Source organism: Larus michahellis, chromosome 2, assembly GCF_964199755.1.
Source record: "Larus michahellis chromosome 2, bLarMic1.1, whole genome shotgun sequence".
Taxonomy (NCBI): domain Eukaryota; kingdom Metazoa; phylum Chordata; class Aves; order Charadriiformes; family Laridae; genus Larus; species Larus michahellis.
The window spans coordinates 158,069,163-158,094,395 of NC_133897.1; positions in this window are offsets into that span (position 1 = coordinate 158,069,163).

A 25,233-nucleotide genomic window follows, 5' to 3' on the forward strand; every position below is an offset into this window, starting at 1 on the left:
CCAGAGGGAGAACTGCTGAAAAGCCACAAGAAAAAATTACTTTCTCTTCTTTTAAGTACTTGTGGGACAGGAGTTTTCAGTAATTTGATGATTTCTTCCTGTAGTCCTAAACCACTCACCAAAAACGGTCCTTTACTAGTTTTCTCAGAGCCAAAAGTTTTGAATAGGTTCGATAAACTTCAGTTATGCATCAATTTCACAGGACTACGTAATAATCCCAAGGCCCTGTGATGAGCAGCTCCTATACAGTCCTGTGCTAGAGTGGTGTGGCTACATACACTGTATGATAACTGCTGTCATAGGACCAAATCATATGTAGATACCCTTCAAGAGCACACTACCTGTTTTTCAGCATTACGATCTTTTCTATGGCTTTGCGGTTTTTTCAGCATATGAAAAATACTTCAAGCAATGCTAACTAAAGGCTGCAGTCTTTGAATTCTTCTTTGCTGACTTGTGTGTTGTTTCTGAGAACTCTTCTAAGTTCTATTCTTCTATTGTTCAGCAATGGCATGAACAATACTCATCCTTCTCTCGTCATAATAGTTTTCAGGAATATGTGACTTTCATATCTCTAGATCCATTCTCCCACTACCTGATGATTTTCACAGGTTTTTGTTTTCTTCTTTTTTCTTTTTTTTTCATCCTTTTTTATTATTTTTTTTCTTTATGAAGTGGCTTTTAAGTAACTGGTGCATTTCTATGGCTACGTGGGTATCAGCAAGGTTTGCGGACTGGTACGAGTGATTCTGCACAATGAAACAGCTAGTACTGAGGACCTAATGTTTATACTATTCACATGTCAGGGTTATTCTACTCTGAACTAGCTCTAGTCCGGTCTTGAAAGCCCTTTGTGGTGCAATGCAATGACGTATGCTCCTAAAGCACACTTTCCACTTCAGCTTCATCTGCCAGGAATATGGCTCATGGTCTCCAAGAGAGATTCATGATGGGAACCAAAGCACAGTAGTGGGGAAAGTGGGGAAAATAGGAGACTTGCTTCAAAAGTGTAGTCTTGATCCAAACTAAAGCCCTGGTGTAGACGTATCCTGAGTGATCCACTGGAAGGGTTTGGAAAGGATGAATGAAGTGTCAGGCCTTACACAGCTAATACCCAGGACGGAGCACTGTCTCAAACAGTTTGTGTTGCTGGAGGGAACAGACATATGTTTTATGCCCAATGATGCAGTCGGAGAAGCCACAACACATCTTACATACTCACAACAATGAAGTCTCTGGTGAACTAAAGAAGTTCATTTATTTCCTTCCCCATTGAAAATGCAGGCCATATTAATTTTCCGTTCTCTAAAGTTTTGCTAGCAAACTGTGGAAAATGCATGGTTACAAAAAAAAAGCTCTTCTGGGAGATGCATGTGTTGCATTTTCAACTAGGTAGGCAAATGTCTTCCAGAGTAGGGGTCTAGTGCATGGTTGGACAATGTGATTTAATAAGACTACAGATTTTCACAGAGGGAGACCATTCTGAAATAGTAAGTGACATGTACAGCAGCTGCACTCTGCTTTTCAGTCATTTCTTTCCACCATTTTAATGAATGTTTTATGTTATCTTTTCTTGCTACCCGATTGTCCCAGCTCCTGTTACTGAACACAAGGGCCGCCTTTCACAACCCGTATCACTCCAGACTGACATAATATACTTATAATTCTGGAAATTCCAAGACTCATATACACTTCACGGTAACTCCCAGGCAACTAAGCCCTCTTGGAGTTAGTAATTTTACTGTATTTCATTCCACAAAGGAAATTCTACTCCCAGAGGAAGCAGTAAGCTTTGGCCACCCCTATAGCTGATAACAATCCAAGACTTTCATCACATTTTTTTGACCCATTCTTGGCTTTCAGGAATAACAACAGCTGCTGAAAGCAATACAATTTTAAGTTGTGCTTCTTTACCTTCCCCCTAGCAAGCATCCTTGTGAGAGGCTGAGAGATTAAATAGCCTTGGGGTAAATCAATCTCCAACAGCTGTTGCCTCCAGCATTCTTGACTGTCAGTGACTTCATTGAAAACATATGAGTGATCTTTCAACATGTTCACAAGTGGAGAAACGTGTCAACTGGGAAATCTCCCTCCCCCCAACCCCATCTTCACGAATGTACATGGATGGTTGAATCGTTTCTCAAAAGTCCCAGTGGTTCCATGACATTTCTTTCTTTATCTCCTCGGTTTTGTTTGTTAATCTTTTCTTTAATGCAAAGATAGCTCTAAAAAGGATGAGCACGAGTTATGTTTTGTCAGACTGAATTTCCCCTTCAAGGGCCGTTTGTTTGGATATGTAAATCGGTTTTCATAATGCAAGAGGCTGGGGTAGAACTGATTTGATGAGGACTGAAGTCAGGAATGTGGACTGAAAACCAAATACAAAACTGGAGAGCACCATAGACAGTCTCCATTTCTCATTAGTGTAGGCAGCTTTTACTTTGATAGTTGCTCTGTAACACCACCTTTCCTGAGCACTTAAGACACAGATGGCACATGCCCTCTCTTTCCCTGAACATGACCTCCCAGAACTGCTAGATGGCACCATATCTACTCAATACCATGTTCAAGACTAAGGCCCACGGCTGTGGAAACATCTCCAGCCCATGGTCCAACCCTGCTCTCCTCATGCTGAGGCAGCATTGGCACAGCTCCAATGGGGACAGGAGGGATTATGGAGGCAATACACCAAGTGGATGGAATGATGCTGTTCCTTATCAATTGATGGAAATTTGCGTATGTTTGACTCCCTAATCCACTCTGAAATAGTGACATATGGGGAATCTACTGAATTTTTTTTTTGCTGCTTTAATCACTCTAGTACGCAGGCTACTAGCTGTATACTTTGTGTGTACCTGAAGGTGCCCCTGATCACATTTATACCTTGATCAAACTCCATCTTAAGCTTATTCCCATTTTTCTTACTTAGGAGGCTGTTAAGCAAACTTACTCCTTTGATGGCAGAAACTTGTTTCTGCTTTCTAACTAAATATATCTAGGCACAATTTGCATGCATTTGTTGTTATGATAAACATTTAGGTTAAGTGGATTTTGTCCATCCCTGATTTTTGGTACTGGCTTTTCTGCATCCCTGGTTTTTGGTAACTCAAAAATCACTCGCTTTGTCTTGTTACCTTGTGGCAGCCAATTTTCAATAGAGCTCCTATACTAAGTTAGATCTGCAGCCTGCGACCAAGTAGGACTTTATGTGGGGGTGAATCTCTGGCCCAAGAAAGTGTTTCTTTGAACTTGAACTGCTGCCTCAAACTTCAATTTAAATTGACAATCTGAGAACTCACTCCTATTTCAAACCTGCTGGTTTCGTCTATGTGGGACATAGTGAAAACACTCAGACCAGCATAAACTGGACATGTTTCACTTCCTGAAGACTGACAGAAAGATACTTACTCAGTTATGGTCCTTCCCTTCTTCTGTGAAGATGAAAGTCACCTTGTTTGAAACGCTCACTTAGGCACTTGCTTTTACTAAGTGCAATATTGGATGCACGTTCCCTTCTGAACTCAAGATAAAGTAAAGGATCTCTGGCTATGTCCCCCTTATCCAGCCACATAACTTGCCATTGATATTCTGTGCCTGAAATCCTGGTCTCATCCTTCTGCAGTGCAACACTGATTAGCTTCAATAGAGTGAATATTTCATACTGCAGGTTTAACAGATGTGAACACTGCAAGGAAATTAAATATCTCGTAAAAAGGACCAGTCCCTTTCACTAGAATCATAACTCAATTAAGGATTTGGAGGATGATTATCTCTTCTAAAGCACTTTTTATGTCTATGTCTTTAAGTAGCTTGAAAAGCACACTGGAGCATCATATCTTCAATTTTGGAGTCAGGGAACTGCTGTGGCCAGTTTTGAGGAAACTGTGTCAACCAAACCTTCCATAATGCTTGGCCAAACTAAAACCAGTTGGGCAAAGTTTTTGTCACCTTGGAAGTGTTTGGTGTGGTTCTGCTGCAATTAGGGGGTTATCGTATCACCGAGAAGCCCGGCACAGTCTTTGACAGCTGTATGAAGTGCTCTGAATCAGAGTGGATCTGTGCTCTCTTGGCTGAAGATTTACCAGGCTTCATGCTAATTGTGCTGCTGCACAGGACTGAAACTTGCCTGCTGGACAGGAGGCAGATTTGTGAGCTGCAGAATTTCTCTTCAATTCACCTTTATTCCCTTCTGAAGTGTGATGCTGAGGTGAAAAAATGACAAGCTGATCAATGAGAGAGCCCTGCTCTGTACCGACTGCCCTTTATTAGGAGATTTGAGGTCTTTTCGAGAATCAATAAGGAAGGGTCATCTGTCCTAATTTATACCTCCAGTTCACAAAACTGCCCAAGCATCTCCTATACAGTGCTGCAAAAGTACCCTAAAGGCTGAATGCAAATTGCCGGGGAACTATTTTGACCTCTATATCTTATGCCATGGGGCCGAAGAATTACACTGACTAAATGATGGAGCAGAAGGAAAGGACAATTTCGTGCATTGATATGACATGACTACAGTGAAATTTTTGCAGCAAACAGTATTTATTATGTGTAGGACTCCACCTGATTCCCCTGCAGCCAGAGCACTGTCATCCTTGACCATAAGATACCTATTGCGTGGTATCACAATTACTGGGTAGAGTGAAGTAGAGAGCTGAATTGCCTGGCTTGAGGTCACGCTGCTGGTCAGTGGATGTCGGAGTTATTTATAAGAAGCACAAAGAACTGCTCATTATGTTCCCACTAGCACAAAGAGCTCCAAAGGGACTTACAGCTTGCAAGCTTTGCTCTCTTCATTTTGTTACGCCAAGGGCTTGAAAATTTTGTCCTTGGGATATACATTTACTTTTCATTATTATGGTGGGAAGAGGAAGAGGCATTTACAAACTTTAGAAAATAGGTGCAAGGGCTTCTCACACTGGAGATTTTAATTTTTGTATTTGACACCAATTAAAAAGCAAAGGCAAAATCTTTGTGGAAAAGAGATATCTTACCTCCATGGTTCAAATGAACTGTCCGCAGTATATCAGCAAGCAGTGCTCTTCCCAAGTACTTTCATGAATGTCAAGGTGACAATGTCTTTCACCCAATTAATCCCACAACTCCCATTTGACTGTGCTCCCGCTCAAAAGACCTTAGGCCAGCAGGCCAGATTTCTTCTAGTAATTAGCCTTTAACCCTCCCAGTCTTTGCTTTTTCAATTGCCACTGACTCTGTGTCAGACATGAGTTTTATGCTTCTCTTAAAGCCTATTTCACAATGGCTCTGGCTTGACCTTTGGACTATGTGCATTTATAAGGAAATTGTTTGAGAGAGACATTTTAACCACTATTTAAGAAAGTAAGTGCTGGGAACCCCCTAGAAAGGTAACATAATGCTTGCCTATATCTCCAGATGCAATTTTGTCCTCCTGACTACTTTTTATTTTGTTCTTTTCTTTATAAAGTATAGAAAACTATAAATCTGCTAGCAATTTTTATAATCAGTCTGTATATATTAGAAGCAAATTGTGGTCATTTTGCAACTTCAGAGATAGCATCATGCTGTTTTCTAAGTTCAAAACCAACTAGTCACTACTGTGCCCACATTGTAAATTAACTTATGTAATGGAGAACATTCTTCTATATTGGACAGAATCAGCAAAATTAAGTTATGTATCCTGCACACTCTGTCAATAGCAATTTCTTGTAGTTATCAATGGACAGTAGCAGAAGTGGACCTGTGGAGATGCATTGCCTTTCCAAAGGCTGTGGTCAGCAGCACAATGAAGTTCCAGATGACCATCAGTTTCAATTGTGGATAAAACCTTCACTGAGAAACCCATTTCCTGGATCCAGAAGCAACCTTTCAGCAGGAGAATTAGTCTGTCATTTCAACCCCAAACAAACACAGTTTGAAGCAATTCCAGAATGATAAGCTAGCTTTTAGATTTTTATTTCATTTGGCAGGGTCTTCTTCAGCTCTGGATGCAATTCTGAAGGTTGCTGACTGAAGCTACTGAATCTAGAGGAGGATCTAGATGCCCAGAAAGATGATGGAGATCCCTGGGTACCCAGCTGAGCTGGACTTAATTGAACATGGGGAGTTGATGACAAAGTTGGTGTGATGTTCTTCTACAGTTCCCTGACACATTTGTTCACTACACTCAGGTGGTTTCTGGGACTCTCACACTTCTCTGTATTTTCTCTCTGTTTCTTTAAATGAGACAGATAGGAGTCAAAATAAAAACAGGTATGTAAGAAGAGCAGAGGGCTTTTTACTTATGGAGCTTATATGGAATGCTCAAATAGGATTTTTAAATCACTGCAATTTTCATCATGTTTAAATTCAGCCTCCACAGAAATCTCCACAAGTGATACGGGTGCTCTTGTAGGAAGGACCCGTCTCCGCTGGTAGGATACCTAAAGGCAACTCTGCCAAGCACAGAGGAGCAGGACCCAGGCACACATTGAGTGTACATTTGTATGTGTCCTGATGCCGTGGTGTACACTCCTAAAGGTTCCCTCAGAGCTTGTCCAGAAATCTCTACAGCAAGGAATCGGTGTGGTTCGAGAGGTCACTGTTACAGTGGGGATGTAGCTCCTGCTTAAATGAAGCTACAGCAGTCTCTGTTGTGCAGAGATGGATAGATCATCCAGTCCTGAAGTTCATTGTCAGATACACTTCTGTCCTTGAAGTATTTCCCTAGAGCAGGGAAGATAATTTGGGAGGAAGAAGGGAGACGGACCAATGAGAGTGATGCTAAATTGAGCTACAGTTCAAGACTTCTCAGACAGAAAGTACCCAGGAACCCCAATTCATAGGGTTGTAGGATCATAGAAAAATTCAGGTTGGATGAGCCCTCTGCAGGTCATCTAGGCTGATCTCCTGCTTAAAGAAAGATCAGCTACAAGGTCAGATTGAGTTGCTCAGGGCTTTATCCAGCCCATTCTTGAAAATCTCCAGGAGGAGGCTGCACAACCTTGCTGGGCAACCTGCTCCCCTGCTTTACTGAATTTGTCATGGAAGAGGTTTTTTTGTTACACCTTATCTGAACTTCTCTTGTTTCAACCTATTCCTGCTGTGTCTTGTGCTTCCACCATGAACCACTGTGAAGAGTCTAGCTCTGTCTTATCGATGACCTTTCTGTAAGCACTGGAAAGCTGCTATTAGGTCCTCCCGATGATTCCTTTTTCCTCAGGCTGAGTAAGCCTCTTCTCACAGGTCAAGCACTCCAGCTTGTGACCATCTTGATTCTTCCAAAAGCTTCTAGGTTCTGCTCATGGTGGTGTTCTTGCTGCAGATCTATTCCATGCGAAGCCATCTATTTTCCCCAGTCCAGCAGAATTGTATTAGTAGCTGTAGGTGACTGCATAGAGGTGTTTTTTTCCCCAGAAAATCCATAACTGCAAGTAGGTATCAATTGCAGTCTGACATTTCAGAGATTCTGATCCTGAAAAATCAGAGATGATCTCCAAAGGGGAGACATAACTAAAGAAAATGTCATGTGCAAACAGCTGTTGCAACTGTGCATTTGTCCATGAAGTCTTTAGGTTGCAGTCAACCATTAGCCATTAGTCATTAAGCAAATTGGTTAGCACTTAGTTATTTAGTTCTGAATGGCAGGTATCCTTACCTTAACAATATAATTATAATTAAAAAAACTCAAACAGTTCTTGCTGACTACTACTATCACTCACAGAAAGATTCAGAATGATCTGCACAGTCCTGGAAATTAATTCCCCCCCGAAGCATTTGAAATGGAGCTGGGCAAAATCTATACCGTGTTTTCTGAAGGAACTGCTGAAATTAAACTACTGAAAAATGGTGGTAAGCGAGAAGTAAATTAAGTCCTATAACTGCAGATAAGTCTTTATCTTTAGCATAAGTCTTTTTGATAACTTCAAAGACCACTCGTTTTCTTAGCTAGTGTGTTTGCTTTTAATGACTCAAGTTTCAAAGTAACAATAAAATCATATATTCCAGTGTTTTTAATGATTTTTTTCTTTTAAGTGCAGTGAAAAATGTGCATAAGTAGCATTTAATTTGCTTAGACATACATTTGTTGTCCTAGAGGTTCATTTGTCTTCATTAATATCATTTCAGAGTTTTGCAGGGGATCGTTAGACGCATTTTTTGCCCTAATAGGCCAGTTCTTCTGAGTTTGGTGTTGTATATCTGATAAAATGCATGAAATGCACTTGTCCTAGATAAATCTATTTTCGTGCAACTTAATTTGTAAAAATACTCCAATTTCCAAATGCATATTCCTGAATATTTCGAGTGAAGATGAAGCTATCATATTTTCAGAAAGCTCATTTTCTTCTGTTTGTTTTTTTTTTTTTTTTTTTTTTTTTATCTGAGTGCTATATTTCTCCTCCTACTGTGGGGTGGGTGAGGGAAGGAGAATAAATGAGGCAGTGTTTCAAATTGAAAATCTCTCCTGTAAATAAGTTTCTCTCTATTCTTTCTTTCACCAGTAATGGAATTTAGTGGAATTATTTACGAGGTGCCTAGTTCACCTCAATATAACCACAGACATTATTTAGACAGCGGCATAATTGTGAACAGCATTTTCAGAGAAGTAAAGGTCACTGTCCATTGCAAAGAGCTTCTCACGTAAATTAAGATGTGAAAAGGGAAGTTATCAGCCATCAGCTGTTCCATAAGTGACTAGAAAAGTGAAGCCATATGTACAGATACTCTCGCAACTCCTGCCTCTGGTTTTAAAGAAAAAACTGGGAGAAGGAAATGCATTTTGGAGAAGGAAAAATGCACGGCAAACTGAAGTAACTGAAGAGTGGAGATGCTAAGGCACGGGTATGGCGTGGTGAGGCAAAGGCAATTTAGCCTGTTGACATGGTGGACCCTGAGTGACTGCAGCATCGATAAGCCTGAACCGGTGAGCCCTGCTGCTAACTCAGGGAAAGCCAGCTTTCCTCGCTTCTCAGCTGGGTGCTAGAAGCCCATGCTAAACCCCAGTTTGTCACAGCTGTGGGTGATCAAACTGGTCTCAGAAGCTCTTATGAGCAACAGTTCAGAAAGCACAGTATGCCAGTTCGTTTCCCACATCTTTCTGGCACATCTTTCCAGCCTATTCTGATCAACATCATCACTTCCAGGAAGTTTATTTTCTTTCACGAGTAATTGTTAATGCATAGAATGGCATAATGTTCTGTTATAGTTATTAGTTTATGAATCAATACAATCAGGATTTTGGAGCCAAACTCTTTCCTGATTCGCAAACAACACAATCTCATTAAAGCAAATGAATTTCCATGGGGAATCTGTCAGGAGCAGTTTTGGCCTTGAGTTCTCATATTAAGTAGAAAGCAGTGCCTTGAGCAATGCCTCTTGGCAGAGTCCGGCATTCCATCAAAGAGACAGACAATTAGCAAATGATTAGTATTCACGGACCATGAGAAGAAGCCAAAAATTCTTTTCTAATAGGATACAATGACCTTATTGGGGTAGATTTCTGCTGGACTGACAGTTGCAGCGGTCAGGCTGACTGTGCTGGGAGCCATCTCCTGTTGACTTGTCAGAGACAAATCCTTTGCAGGAGGGTGACTCTGCCTTTACTGATGGCAGTAAGAGGCATGTGAGGGCTGGCTGCTGTGACAGTGGGCATGGGAAGTTGCTAAGGACCCAAATACCGTTCTATCATATGGCCTACAGGGTGGGTCCTTCTGTTGAAGCATCTTCTTTTGTGTCTGTCTGGATCAGTTTATCCGCTAATTAAAAGACTCCTTATATAATATAAACTGCAGACTAGACCCTAGAGGAGACTTAGGCATTGCAGTGCTTGGCAAACTGATTAGTGCATATGTCTAGGTAGTGACTTCTGGGCTACAGAGCTTGCTCCATGAGTTTGTCTATGTATTTTACACTGAATACTCCACTGACAAAAAAAGCATGAATAATCCCTAAAAGAAAGGACTGGAACTCAGGACTTCCTGCCAAGAAAGTGATCTCACAAGGCTGTGGAGCCAGGCTTAATTCTGCTTCCTTTACCTCACCCGAGAGTCCTTGAATTCCCTTCCATACAGTGGGCCAGCTTCAACAGGAAGCATGAATAGTATGTCAGCTCCAAAATAACCTCTAGCCTGAAGGCTACAGGGATCTGTTGTCCTCAGAAAAACTATGCCATGAAAACTAGGATGAGGAGCACTTCTTCCCTGGCAGGAGCTAGTCTTGAAGCAGAGGCCAAGCTGCACAGTTCCAGCACAACCAAGGCCCTTCTGGACTCCAGGGCTTCAATGACACAATTCTGTGAAGGAAATCCAAGTAAGTCATGTACCCAGGCATTGTGACTTGAATCTCCATACTGGTCCTAGGTATGGTTTAGATGCAGCTACTCTGCTCTGGAGCTTGTGAGAGTTGGCACATGTCCTCTTATGTGCGGGTTCACCTCAACTATACAGAAACCCTGGAATGTTTAATTATACGTACACCTAATTTTGGTGCTGAAGATAGACAGGATGACTAAACCAGTTAAAGCTTTCTGTTGGCTGTCAAAAGAACCTAATGGGTCAGCTGAGACCAGAGAACTAAGTTTTAGGTGGATAAAGTCAGATGAGTTATCATGGATGCTGATTGGGTATCATGAGCAGCCACAGTCCCACTGCAGCCGCAGTGCTGCCAGCTTTGTGTTCAATCACAGATTAAATGTCTGGCAAGAACTGAGACCCTGGCATGGAGCACTTTAATTTTTTCCGAAGGAGTTCCCCAGCAGCACACTCCTTGCAGTGTTTGCTAGCAGAAGCACTTGGCCACTTGGGTGCAAGACAACAGTGTACTAACCTTTAGCAATGCACAAATCTTGAGCAACTATCACAGAACAGTTGGAGCTGGGTGGCCAGGAGGAAGATGTGCAGTATATAAAGAGCTAATGCAGAAACCTGAATAACATTATGTAAATCGGGGCACTTAAGGGGAAAGAGAGATGATGCTAACACAAACACATAGCAGTAAAAGTCCAAACATTTATATGTGGCTCCTCCCTGAAGTCACTTGAGCTTCCCTAGGAAGTTAAAAGCAAAGAAGCTACTCTGGTAGCTCAGTTGCTTTCAAAGGACATCATGGCTTAAACCCCTTTCTTTAAAGCCCCACGGATAAACCAGAAGACCGAGCTACTTAGAGGATGCTGTAAACATATTCCGAGAGACCATTAATTTGAAGAAAGCAGCCTTAGCTTGCTGGCATATCGCCTTCCCTCTCTGGGGTGGCAGCTGAAAGCCAAGACAGCGAACAGCAACAGCCTGGGAGAGAGCAGAAAATATTGCAGAAAATATTAGTTCCTCACCTGGCAGTCTCTATCCAGCAGTAGCAAGATATGGCAAAAGACGGAGATGGGAAGAGGCAAAGGTAGGTTTCAGAAATTATCAAAGGCGTGGAAAATAATCCATATGGGGGAATGGAGGGACAGATTCACAAAGAATATCATCCAGCATCTTTCTGTAGACTTTGAATAGCACATACAGACTCTTGGAGAAAGGAGGATGTCAGAATAACGTATATGCAAAAAGTATATTGAGTAAAATTAAAATGGGTGCTCCTTCTTCCTGCTATTATTAGTTGACAGTATACAGACTCTCAGTGTCATGGGATGACTGAGCTTGCAGCTGAGAAAAGAGTATTTTCCTAAGTTACATTGAATGCTATAGGGAGAGTGTCAGTGCCGTGTGACATCACTGACCCTACCAAAATTCAAATAAATATATACATAAATTGACTGTTATTTTTAACCCTCTGTGCTTGAAATTATGCACCTGAATTCATGCTCAGGCATTTGCATTAACTAGAGTTTTTAACATCCACATAAAAAACTACTGGCCTAAACGTAATTTGATAGGAGATGATTGGCAATTCTGCTAGAGAAGGCAAGATTTGCCACTGAGAGGTCGAACCGGCTTCTCCTGGGTTAAGGAGGAATTTCTTTAGGGACAGAATTGGCCACATCTGTGGCTGTGTTCCATAACATCCACATCACAGCCTGTCATCACTGTGCTCTGTGACTAGCTTGCTACTAGCTCTTTACCTCTCTGTCGGTGCTCTGGTACCAGCACAGCCTTGCTGACTTGCTGGCTGGGACACGTGGAGTCATCCCCAGTCACATCGAGCTGTCTGAGCCTCAGGGTATTCAAGCAGAGAATGGGAAGCACTTGAAGTTGACTGATAAGAAACACTATATAAATGCAAGGTATTAGCAAAAAGATGGAGACTGTCAAAACATTGACTGGTGCCAGGCCTAGATCAGCTGTTACTGGGATGTGCAAGTACTGTCCCTCTGAGTGTTTCCAGAATCAAGGGGAACATAACAGACTTGAGGATAAGCTTCCCTTTGCTGCTCAGTGACCTTACCGAGCAATTTAAAGGGGTCCTGAAACATCTATTTTACTCTTCATACAAAGTATTCATATCCTTCCTAATTACCAATCTATTCCCATAAGCATCTTAACTTCCTTTGCTTAATAACCTTCTAGATCATTTCTTATTACAGCAAATAGACGTTGAAACAATGACTGCTGTCACTTTGTGCTAGGTGCAGTATAAAAATAGAATAGGAGGCAAACCTTTCTTGGAAGACATCAAGATCTAAACAGATTAAAATAAATTGTGGAAGGGGAAACACTGGGGAGGAGGATGAAGTGATTTGCCTAATTACAAAATCAGTCAGTGGCAGAGAAAGGAAAAGGATGTGCAGATTCCTACCCTTGGGTATCAAGTATAGTTTATCATTTAACTTGCTTTGTTTCTGTAACTCATTCTGATGAACACATTTTCCCTTTTTTCCCCAGAACAAGTGCACCTACACAATGTGCCAACAATTCCGCAACATTTTCTGCCTGAGAGGAAAAGACTGACTCTTCCTTCTTCCCCCTCAGGTTGTGCTGTGCAGCTGCGATACCAGATCTTTAATCGTAGTGACAAGCAGAGAGGCTCTATGCAAATGTAAGCAAATAGTGTTTGACATTTATATGAAGATGATAAAGACAAACATTGGGGGCTGCTTTGAGGGCGGAGAATGTTTACACGATTAGTACAAGAGAACATGGAGATTTAACCAAGCAATACTCCCAAGTCTGAGCTGACGTGAGTTCAAAGATGGAGTGACCTTGCTGGCTAAGTGGATGCTCCACAGGCTGCTAAATGCATTAAAACTGAAGAGCAACATCTGGCTTAATATCAATCTTTGCAGGATTCACCTGTCTTTGTCCTCCTTCTTCTACTGTCTTTTCTAGCAGATCTTTTGCATCATGTTAAATCTTCTGTTGGTATTTTTGTTTGTCAGCTCCCCCCATGTGAATTTAAAGAGAGACAGAAAGCAGTTATGAATAACTACGGCTTGGAAACTTCAGAATGTCGGTGGCTTGATCTATCAAAGCATCTTTCGGTTGACTTCAGCAGGGACTACCTTATCCTGTTTACACAGCATCTAACACAGTTATAGAGAAATCCTGTAATACTGTAATACTCCTGTAATACAATAGCAACAATAAAATAACAATAGCCTCTCTGAATTAAATATATTTAACAGCAGTAACTACATGGGTATGGGTTGTCCAGCTGCTCTTTTTCTGTGGATGCTGCTGGTTGCTGCCTTTCTATTTCTAACCTGAATTTGCGGCAGAGAAGCTGAATACTAAAAGAATGTTTGCACAAGTTCTTTTGATGCACCATGATTAAATGCCCCTCTCTCACCATACTAAACCCCTTTCTGCTTCAATCTTTCTTCAGAGATAGTTGCGATTTATACCCCTGCATTTGTAATACTGTCCTCCAACTGGTGAACAGTGGAGAAGGCACAAGGATAATGCTTACACCAAGATCCTCTTAGTTCTGTGAAGCCTGCAGGGCACTCTGGGTCTCGTATGTACAAAACTAAGTCTAAGACAACTCAGTTCTGTGAATTGACTTTGGTTCAGTTTGTAGTGGTTGACTGGAATTTCTCTAAACTGTGTTATTTTTGTTTTCACAGATGAGAGTTCAGTCATGAATCCTGCATCATTTCCTTTATGTCTAGAGGTTTGCCTGCTCTTCTCCCTCTTACTTTATTAAACTCTTTTTCTCAGCAGCTTATGTATCATTTCCTGCAGAGGCGGACACATTACCTGGGACATAGTAGGACGCTGTCAGATATGGGATGTTTAGATCCTGGTTGTGTTGCAGGGTCCTTTATCAGAAAGCATTTGCTTTTTCTCAGGGAGTTGGTAGAACAATTAAGAGGTTGGAAAAGTTTTGTACCTTTTTGGCAAAGCCAATGAAACAAGCTATGGCTGGATATTCACCTAAGGATGTTATTGCCCTCCATGTCTTATGTAAACAAGTGAAGATTTATCATCATAGAGTCACAAGGTATGAACTCTTCTAGGCGATCTGTAGGAAACATTTGTGCTGTTTCTAGCCATTTATCATGCAAGTTTCCCTTCCTGTCGGTCTTTTATACCTTCTTTATGAATGTCCTACACAATTCAGGATGAAAAATAACTGCTGTGGAAACGATCATGATGCAATATACACAACGAATCTTATTTATTTTTTTAAAAGTCCATTTATTCCCATAAGGTGGTCTTTTAAAAGGCCTTATCACTGATTGCCCAACAGGTGAGCATTCCTCTTGCATTTAACTGTCTCATCTCCTCCTCATTGCTCTGGTGCCCACTGATTGATAAATGCAGGTGTGTTGCTGAACGCACACCTTGTTATTGCTTTTACAAGTCCATGTGTTGTGCACGTATGGGCATGTGCCACCAACTACAAGCAAGAGATAGGCCTGGTGTTTATTGGAGAAGCCAGTGGGGAAGAAAGACAAATGTAACTCCAGACTTCCCTGCCTGGCCTTTCTCTCACTCACCTGTGAAACCATGACAAAACATAGGTCCTCCGCTTTGACTCTTTTGACTTTAACACCTAAGCAGAATTGTGCGCATTTCAAGCAGCTATGGTTTATCATCCAAGGAACTGCTATTCAGTTGGTACCAAAGTCCTGGTCACTGTGGTGTGTAAGCTAGCTTAAAAAATCCATTCTCACCATGCAGATGAGATCCCTCATTATATGCATGGAGCAGAAAGCAAGGAAAACGGATCTATAATAATACAATGAATATACTATGTGACTCAGCAAATGTTACGGAATCTGGATTTCTGAGGTATGTTGAAAGTATTGTGTTGGCCACATTCATTGCATAGGAGAAAGAGAGACAGTGTACCAAGCTAGAAAGCGACCCAATGGTTTAGATAAACAGCACCCAAATATGCACTTGAGGGCAATAATAGGACAATGACTCACGGCCCAAAGTTAACGCCAGGGCTGTGAGTTAATAGATCAAAAGACTATAAAGAGATAAAAGCAACTGAAGATATAAAGGCAGACATTCACTCCAAGGTAGCACTTCTCTCTTCTTATAGAAATCCACTTCCAGAAAGCAATTCTGCCCATGGTGGATAAGGCAGGTTAAATGAATTACCCTGTAGATATTCCTCACTTTGTCTTTAAAATAGTGGGAGCCTTGACAATTAGTTTTGATTAGACAACCAGCTTTAAGGTATTAGATCTCATGAAGAAAGATGATCAAAAAATACTGAATGGTATTTACAGAATATGCAGTATGAAGAAAGGGCAATGACCTATTCAGACGGAACACTTGTAAGTTCAAGAAAATCAACAATTACGACTAAAGTTAGTCCACTAAATACACCTTTTTGCTGTGGCTGCATGACTCAAGGATATTCTTTCAAGGTTACAGCTTAGAGATGCTTTTTTAGATCACTGACCCAGAAGAGCTTCGCAATGTCTCTAAAGTAGCTGTTAGAATCTATTATAGTAGATAACTTAGGGAAACTTTAGTTCACAAATCAATGTCCCAATAAAATCAAACAGCTCCTTTCCTAGTTGTCATAGTTTATTGTATCAAGGCCCTACTTAATGTAGTTTTAGTTGGTGTGTCATTGATCCAATTGATTGGAATGACTTCTCTTGAGCTTTTAATATACACTAGATCTTTGTGGAGGAGAGGCATTCAGACTGAGCACTGGAATGTACAGTAAAGAGTAATTCCAGTTAGTCAGGAAAGTGATTTATTTGCTGTTTTTTACAATTTCAATGACTGTGAGATCACATGTATGGATTAAAACCGGTTGCAGCTTCACTGAAGGTAGAAGCACTATCAGTTGTTGGACTAATATAAATAAGGTCAGAAGAAAGTATTGAGTCTTACATGCAAGAAAAGATTCTATTGACCATGACCTTCCATACACAGGGATCCATACATCAGATACAGACCCTAGTTGTTCTGCCCTGCTCTGATGGACCAGAGCAGCTGCAAAAGATGCATATCTGGTTCCTTAAAGCAGGGAGGGAACTTGCAGTGATGTTAGCTTTAACTTGCACTGTCATCTAACTTCTGTCAGAAACAAGACTGCAGCGAGGAGGTGGAAAAGTGACATATGGCTGTTTTGCCCTTGTATCTCTCAGGTTCATCTTGGATGTGGGTTGTGGCTGGAGTGGCAGGAGGATGCAGCAAGCCGTTTATAACAAACTTCTTCTTAACTGTTTTATTTTAGACATTCTAACTGTGGATTAGTCAGTGAAAGCAGAATCCTTAGGGCCTTTGGAGTGCTTTGGATTTCACTGACTCTGTTGTCGTGTGCACCTGCAGACCTTCAGAAACAGATGAAAGCTTTAGGAAAGATCTCACAAATGGTTTTATTTCCATCAGTCCACAGCTGAAGAAAAATGCTAGATGCATACAGCTACAAATAGTTCCTTGTCTTACTCCTAAGAGGACCCGTTATTCAGGTTATTATTTGAACAGTTAAAAAGCTGGATGTGTGGAAGTGGGTATAGCCTAGGCATAAGCCATACTCTAGGAAACTCTTATGATATGACTCATCTCACCTGATTTAAGCCATCCGCAAGTTAAACATCTAGTTTGTTAGTCATCTAGACTCCGTGCAGACCTTCTGAGGTAGGTAGCTATGGCAGGTGACAAGAACCTCTCTCTGGAGGTGTCTGTTTTCTCTGCACTCATGACAGAGAGAGATTAGGCATCTGGTTTTTAGTCTTCATTCAAAACTGAATGATAGATTTTAGCAACTCAAACTAAAGAGACGCTCCCACAATCTGGTAGAAGCATATTGCCTTTAAAATAATTTGCTTCCCGTTCTGGGGTGGGAGAATATGTTTTGTTTAAGCACAAGGCTATAAAAAATCTTCAGGCAAATTCCAGATAACTTTCAAGCATAGGCAAGCCAGAATATTGGGAAATCCTAAATTTCTTACGGCTTTATTGTCCAGATAAGGAAAAATTTTAAAAGTGTAGTTCTTTTTAGATTTTGAATTTAGTAATTCAATTGGCCAAATTCCCTGCAGCAATTTGAGGGGGCAGACCTAAGTTAGGCAGAATGCTTCAAAGGTTGCTTAGACTGCCTTAAATTTTGATCTGTAAAACTTGAACTAATAACGTAATGAGTTCAACAAGGCCAAGTGCAAGGTTCTGCATGTGCATTGGGGCACTCCGAAGCACAAATACAGGCTGGGCAGAGAATGGATTGAGAGCAGCCCTGAGGAGGACTCTGGGGCATTGCTGGGCAAGAAGCTCAACATGAGCTGGCAATGTGCGCTGGCAGCCCAGAAAACCAACTGCATCCTGGGCTGCATCAAAAGAAGTGTGGCCAGTAGATCAAGGGAGGTGATTCTGCACCTCTACTCCGCTCTTGTGAGACCCCACCTGGAGTACTGTGTCCAGCTCTGGAGTCCTCAGCACAGGAAGGACATGGAGGGACACGAAGATGATGAGAGGGCTGGAGCACCTCTCCTGTGAAGACAGGCTGAGAGAGTTGGAGTTGTTCAGCCTGGAGAAGAGAAGGCTCCAGGGAAACCATATAGTGGCTGCCCAGTACTTAAAGGGGGCCTTACAGTAAAGATGGGGAGGGATTCTTTATCAGGGAGTGTAGTGACAGGATGAAGGGTAGCAGTTTTAAACTGGAAGAGGGGAGATTTAGATTAGATATTAGGAAGAAATTCTTTACTATGAGTTTGGAGAGACACTGGCACAGGTTGCCTGGAGAAGTTGTGGCTGCCCCATCCCTGGAGGTGTTCAAGACCAGGTTGGATGGGGCTTTGAGCAACCTGGTCTAGTGGGAGGTGTCCCTGCCCATGGCAGGGGGGTTGGAACTAGATGATCTTTAAGGTCCCTTCCAACTCTAAACATTTTATGATTCTATGATTCTATGAACTTAAAAATTCTTTCTTCTCAGTAGCAACAGAAGGTTATAAAAGCAAAAGCTGTAGCAAAAGCTATGTCTTCTTCGGCTGGCCCACTGCTGACAGTGGTAAATTTCTTTCAGTCAGAAAATGAACATGAAATTAAATCAACTGCATGTGTTAATTACTTGGCTAGGTCCATCAATGTCGTGGGAACAGTAAAAAAAAGGATGGTGGGAAATAGATAACAGATTCTTCTTTCATATAATTAATAACCTGTGGGGAAAAATTAGAAAAACGTATGAAGAACATTTTCTTCATAGAAACTTCTTATGAAGTCTTCCCAGCACTTATAAAAATAGTGAGGGAGTGACACAGGACAGACAGCATCTGTTCAGACCCCTACCCCTCACAGTATGCCGAGCAGAAGGATAAGAGAATTACAGAGTAGCTTGAAGAATGGGCTTGTCCCTGAAATACATCAGCCATTACTGGATGACAATCAGAAACTTGGCCTCAGTAGACATCTTCATATTACCTATTTTGATTCTCATGCCTTTCTGATAACAGGTTACCAGGAACAATAGGACTCAAAAAGTATGGTTCTGAAATCCTACAAGACATACAACTTCATGACATACTTTTCCTGGAGGGAAAAAAAAAAAGTAGAGGAAACCTTGGGAGGTTGATTTGGCTGCCTTTCTGAAGCCAGCTCAGCTGCCAGGCTTTTGTTGCTCCTCAACTGATATTTCAGCAGGGATTATATTATTGTAAATGTATGAACTGGATGAAGGCAATGACTCCTAGACTAGATTGGATGAGAAAAAAAAAGAAGGTCTTGTCATTCAGATAGCTCTGAAACAGTTCACACGACAATTGTTAGCAGTATTTTTTTGATTATGCAATTTTTAAATTATTTTTTTCATTATTAAAGAAATCCAAGGGACAATAAAGCCAGGAAGACATAATGGACGCATAAGTGGAAAAATATTATGAGAAAGGAAAACCACGCAGTTCTGGAAAGGCAATTGTTGGACCTTTTCCTTTGCAGGTGTTGCAGGGCCAGCAAAGAAAAACATTGAAAATTTGCACTAGTGAAGAGCAAAGTTTCTTTAGTCCTTTAGTCCCGATCATCAATAAACTTGACTTTCGTGTTTATTCAATGGTTTTATCTGAACAGTAAAGTCATAGAAGATAGAGTCTAAGTTTTTCAGGGCAGAGACTGACTTTGCTTTATACAGGACCTACCAAATCAGCTGTGTTTGGACGTTTTTAAAAATTACTGTAACAGCAATAGTAGTATTGACATAGCATGTGACAAATTTCTTTCCCAAAATCATGACATTTCTAGAAGTTCTAGACAAGTTTAATTATCTTTTAATTTTCTTCAGATTATGACCTAGAGTTTGTTCTGTTCATATTTTTCAGCTTTTTGTGATAATTTCAAAAGCAATAAATTGAGTTTCTTTCACTTTATTTTATGAATGACAACTATGATTCTTGCTGTGTTCACAAGACTCCAGGATCTATGGTTTTAAGTGAAATGCCAATCTATCATCATAAAATGGCAAAAACTGGTAATTATTTGTTGGGAAAGCAGGAGAAGATGAGGGCTCCTCACCTTCAAATTACTATATAAAAATGTATATTACAAATAGGAAGTGTTTCCTGCTTCTAAATACCAAGATGAGTTGAATGCTGTGATTTTGTGTCAGCCTTAAAGGCAAGATCCACTCACTACTGTATATAACATTTAATCAAGTACAAATGGGTTCATGCTATTCCTTTTTCCTCGCTCTCTGTCTCTTTGCTTTGTGCCTTGGGGATACTTCCCCTCCTCTGCAAGAATATTAAAGTAAATATATATTCTCAGATTTCAGAGAGCAGTAATTACAGAATAGAGAGATCAAATTTCCACAGCTTGTAGTTTTCATTACTTCATCCCTTGCTCAGTGATGTGAACAGACAAGCTCCAAAAAACAGCTGAAGCCTAGTGTGGAGGGCTGATTTTACCATGAGCAGAGGAGGGGGGATTAAGTGGGGTGGAAAGGGCTTGCGAATGGATTCAGATGCTCAGGAGAGGTGCAGAGAGGCAGAGGGAGGGATACAGCAGAGGGAGGTGATTTTTGACAGACACGCAGAGAATTAACTTCTCTTTTGATCTCCAGGCCGATCAGCGCCCCAGTTAAACTGGTTGGAGGAGAAAAAATTGGTAGTGAAACAGCCCCCCTCCATTTGCCCTTTTGAGGTGGTGTAGGGTGTCCTGCTCTCTTGTTCCTGAATGTGACAGTGTTATTCATCAGAAAGAAAACTAATAGAACTGGGCACAGCAGATTTTTAGATAAATGCATTTGGAAACTCACAGAAATTAGGAGACAATCATCACCCATCTGTAGCTGCTGCAGTCCCACAGCCCTCACTCTTCCTTTTGAATTCAACAGGGTTAGTTTTCTGTATATTTTTGTGTGCTCATGCCCAAGGATCAGATGGGATTAGATGGTGAGGAGGCATTTAAGCCCTTGGTTCCTTCATTCTCATCAACACTGGCTGTGAAGAGAAATGATCCCATCTCTGCTTGCTTCAAGGCATTCCCTACTTCTCCCTGAAAGCCCTATTTTGCCCAGAGTGGGAGGACATTGCACACAGGAGAGTTGCTGTAGCAGAATGAGTCTAAATTAGCCACTGTGAACATGGTCTTCCTGTGGCCTCAATCTTCCCCATTCATTTGGGAGTCCTAAAACAATGGACTGTGCTGTATTTAAACCCCCAGAGACACTGTGGAGCAGGACAGTAGTTTTTATGGTTCTCATCAAGAAAAGGACAAAACATAATTTAACCTACCTGAAAACACTCCATAAGAATTTGTATTGCATTTTGAAGTGCCTGTGAGTCCTCAGTCCTAGACCACAAAGCCCCTCATCAACAGACACTGATGAGCAAAGGAAAATGCAGAACAAAAAGACCATCTCAGACTGCAGCTCAACGAGTCCTTTATCACGGAGGAACCCAGTGTTTGGACAACTGAGTCCTTCATAAAAGGCAGTGAAGTTTCCTTCCTGATGGGGGGTTTGGAAAATAAGGTACATTTTCCTGCACTGGGGAGCATTCCTCCTGCGTAGGGCCACATGATACCCATCTGGAATTTGGAATGAGCACAGCTCTCCTCCAGCAAATTCCACTCCACGAAACACCAGTGGGCCCCACAGCACAACTGATGGCCCCAAATGTCCTTGTCCCTCTTCCCACTTACTCCCCTCAATGGAGGCTTCCTTCCCTTTGTGCTTCATTGGGTTTGTTACTTGGTGGGTTGGCTCGTCTGGGTGAGGCACACTCTGTTTCCCTCCCTGATCTACATGCCCACCCAGATTTGCAGGATGGGATATGCCAGCATATCAGCTGGAGTTTGCAGTTATGGTTTGTCACTCTCTCCAGGTTCAGTCTTGGTCTGAAAACTGTTGAGAGTTCACAGATGGGGAAAAAAAACCCTTTGCTTTATTCATTAGTCACAGAAGATCCCTGTCCTCAGTTACCCACGCTTTACATTTCATTTGAAATCTTGGCCCATCAAGAATTAATGTTTTCATGTGTACGTACAATTACAGGTAAAGTCAACATCCATCATGTCATGCAGGACTGTCAGGCCTCTTGTGATGGACGTTGCGTTTGACTATTGCCTCACACTTGCATCTAAAGCAACACCTCACATCTTCCCAGCATGGAAATATTGGCATCTCCTCCTACGCCATGCTCAGTTGGACAGCAAGTTGGATCATGAAGTTGCAGGTAGATCAAGGTACTGAGCTGTTGCTGGATGTGTGCCACTTTGAAAGTCCTTGTACTTAAGATCCCTGTTGTGGACACCATCCTATACCTCACTGCCAGCTCCCATGTAAGCCAGTGTAGCACACGCATCCCTTGCACTGTGTGTCTCAGGATACGGTTTGGTTCCTGCCCTGGTACATCCCATTGTCTCTTCAGTCAAGCTGTCATCATTTGCAGTGAACTTACCTGGTGACCGGGATTCAGGAATAAACCTGTTTGAAAATAAAACAGATGATCGACACACCTAAGAGTCAAACTGCAGACAGGGAAGCAGAAAGGGCTGGATTGAGTGGTGGAGGGCAGGCTGGGGCAGCAATACCTGAGCTGGTCCCACCAGCTCCAGTGCTGGGATGTATGTGATACCATGGTGCCAAGTAGTAGCAGTTGTCCTGCATACTGACATACATTCTGTATGAGAGACATAAAGGCCGGGGGAAGTGGCTGTGGATGTATGTTCAAGGTTGTGATTTCCCAGGTATTTTACTTAAATGCAGCATCTTGCCTTGGGCGTGACCTCCACAGCTGCTAAACTCTAATTGGTTTTGAGGGGATGAGCAGCTCTGAAAAGGAGAGATGAAGCTGGGTACCACAGATGGCATCATTTAAAATTTTTAAAAAATTCTTAACAAATCTTTTAAAATCAAGTCTTTGTCCATCCTTGCCAAAGAGAAGAGGAGGAGGAAAAAGAAAGAGAAAGAAGGATAAAAAGCAGGAAAGGCGTGTTCCCCTTTCCCTTCTGTGAAGAGCTTTGCTGTGAGGGACCCGGGCGGGAGGGCGGACCGGGCACGAAGCAGCTCAGCTCAGCGACAAGGGCGACAGAGGAGGAGACAAGGGCCCCGAGAAGCCGGGGGTCACGACACCCCGCCGCCGCCGCTGGGGATGCTGAGGCGGGGGGGAATTTCCCCCGCAGCCCCCGCCGGCAGATCCCCTCCTCTCTCCCCGCGGAGCATCCCCCGTCCCCCGAGGGGGGCGGCGGGGGGTGGCAGAGGGGGCCCGAGCGGGGCGCGGGGTTTCGGGGGCGGCGGGACCTCCCCGTCGCCGGGTCCGGCGCGGCCGCTGCCGCTGGATGGCAGCATGTCCCCGCCGGGGGACCCGCCGGCCACCCTCCCTCCTGCCAACAGCCAGGGAGGCGGGACGGGGAGGGAAGGAATTAAAAAAAGGCAAAAGTTAGTGTTTCCCTTTGCCGAGGTCCTCCTTAAAACCAGAATGAAAATATAATTGCGCTAGGTATTTATTATTTTAATATTTTTTGTTAAGTATTCAGTGGTAAATATCATGAAACAAAAGAGCCGGCGCATGTGGCAGGTTTTTGCATTCCCAAAGCACCGGCTTGGGTCTCCCGTAGCTGCTTCCCCACTGCCCACCGCTGACCTTGCTTTGGGTGGGGGGATCCTGACCCACAGGCCCCTCTGCCGCGGGAGCAGGCATGAGAAAGGATGGCTTTTCTCCTAAACTGTGCTGTGGAGCTGAGCGCGAGGATTTCTCCTTAAAAAACATGCCCTGCTTATAGAAACCCAGCAGGAGTCTGCTTTTTACGCTCGGGGCAAAAAAGAAGGAAGAGGACACACAGGCCTTTCTATAACCTTTCCTCTTCCCCTTGCTCTTAGGCAGCCTGGGGCTGTCCAGATCTGAGAGCAGCTTTGAGAAGAGATTAGCCAGAGCACTTCGGGCGGCAGCTGCGGCTTCCTCCAGCCCCAGCCCGCCTCCAGGCTTTCCCAGCCAAACTGGGGCTCGGAGCAAAACTGCCCAACATCCTGGGTTACTCTGCACCCTTCAACAGGAGCACAGGACCTGCACAGGGACACGTTTGCTCCCCCTCAGCCCCTTCTCCTAGTTGTCACCAGCGCTTTTTGCTCAGTGGTGACCACAACTCAACCTGTCATCCCAGACCACACGATAAACCTGTTTTGCTGCAGGGAGACAGCAGCAGCCAGCCGGACTTGGATATATTTGTCCTGACCCTGCCCTTTAGACAGTCATCAAGAGGGTCAACGTATTCTTCCTTGCCTGTGCCCTTGCCACAGCCATCTTCTTAGGAGCTGTTTCTGTCCCCTCTGCCAGGTCACCTTATGTTGCCAAAGCTGCGAAAAGGGGCTTTAGTGCAATTTGAAAGCCAATCCAAATTATCCTGTAATTAGCATTTGTGCTTATAACAACATGAAGGAATGCACTCCTTTGCCCCTGGGCAGTAGTCCAGCCTGCCCCTTGGTTCCTCATCTGCTGCCACCCTCCAGTTTATCAGTAGTGGCTGCCAAAAGCAGGATCACACCGGAGCCATCCTGAATTCCCCCCCTGAACTCTGAGGGCTGGGAGGATGTGTCTTACAGCAGCTGCTTAGATCCAAGGGCATTAAACTTAATTGACTGCAGCCTCAGAGGGCAGAAGCTGGAGAGATGGGAGCAATGGATCACCCTGTTCTCTGCTGTGTTGATATCACTCCATGATCAAATCATCTGATCTATAAGGTTCCCTTTTCACTTCTTGCACAGACAGACGACTTGTGGCAGTGTTGAATGAGGAAATGACCACATGAATTTCTATGTCTTGCATCATTCAGGTCAGATCTGATGACCGGAGCCACCCCTCTGGCCTTAAATCTGCACAGTGGTTTGGGATATGAGGCTCATTCAATGGAGCTCTGAGGCCGTTCCACACATTAGCTTCACCCATAAGGCTTGTGTCTTATGCTAGGAGGCCTGGAGTTGACAAAATTGGCCAAATACTGTCCTAAATGAAATGGGATTAATAACAGCACGCATGGAAAAAGCCATCATCTAGCTGTCATGCCATCCGTCATCTCCAGCAACCCAATGCAGACCTTGCCTTTGACGTACAAAGCAGCGCTATCTGTTGTCAAATCACAGGGAAAGGCTCACTGATGAGTGAGCGACTACTCAGAGTGGGAAAAAAGAAATAAATCACTGCAGCACATGCACTCAAGGAGCAGGGGCCCCATGGTGGAGATGGAGCAGACCAGATAGTCCACAAACTGGGCTGACCAGGTCCTGAAGCAGAGGAGAGGCAGTGAAAGAGAGGGGCTGTGCTGCAAATGCAGGAGGCACAGAGGGAGATGCCGGGAGGCAGCAGTGTCTGGGGGAGGAGGATTTGGCTGTGTGAATCTCACGCTTGGCACACGAGTCTTGGCAGGTCTTGAAGGGGAGCTGAATGCTGCCTATATATGACATATCCGAGGACAGTGCTTGGCTCTGGTGAAAATCTTCCTGGGT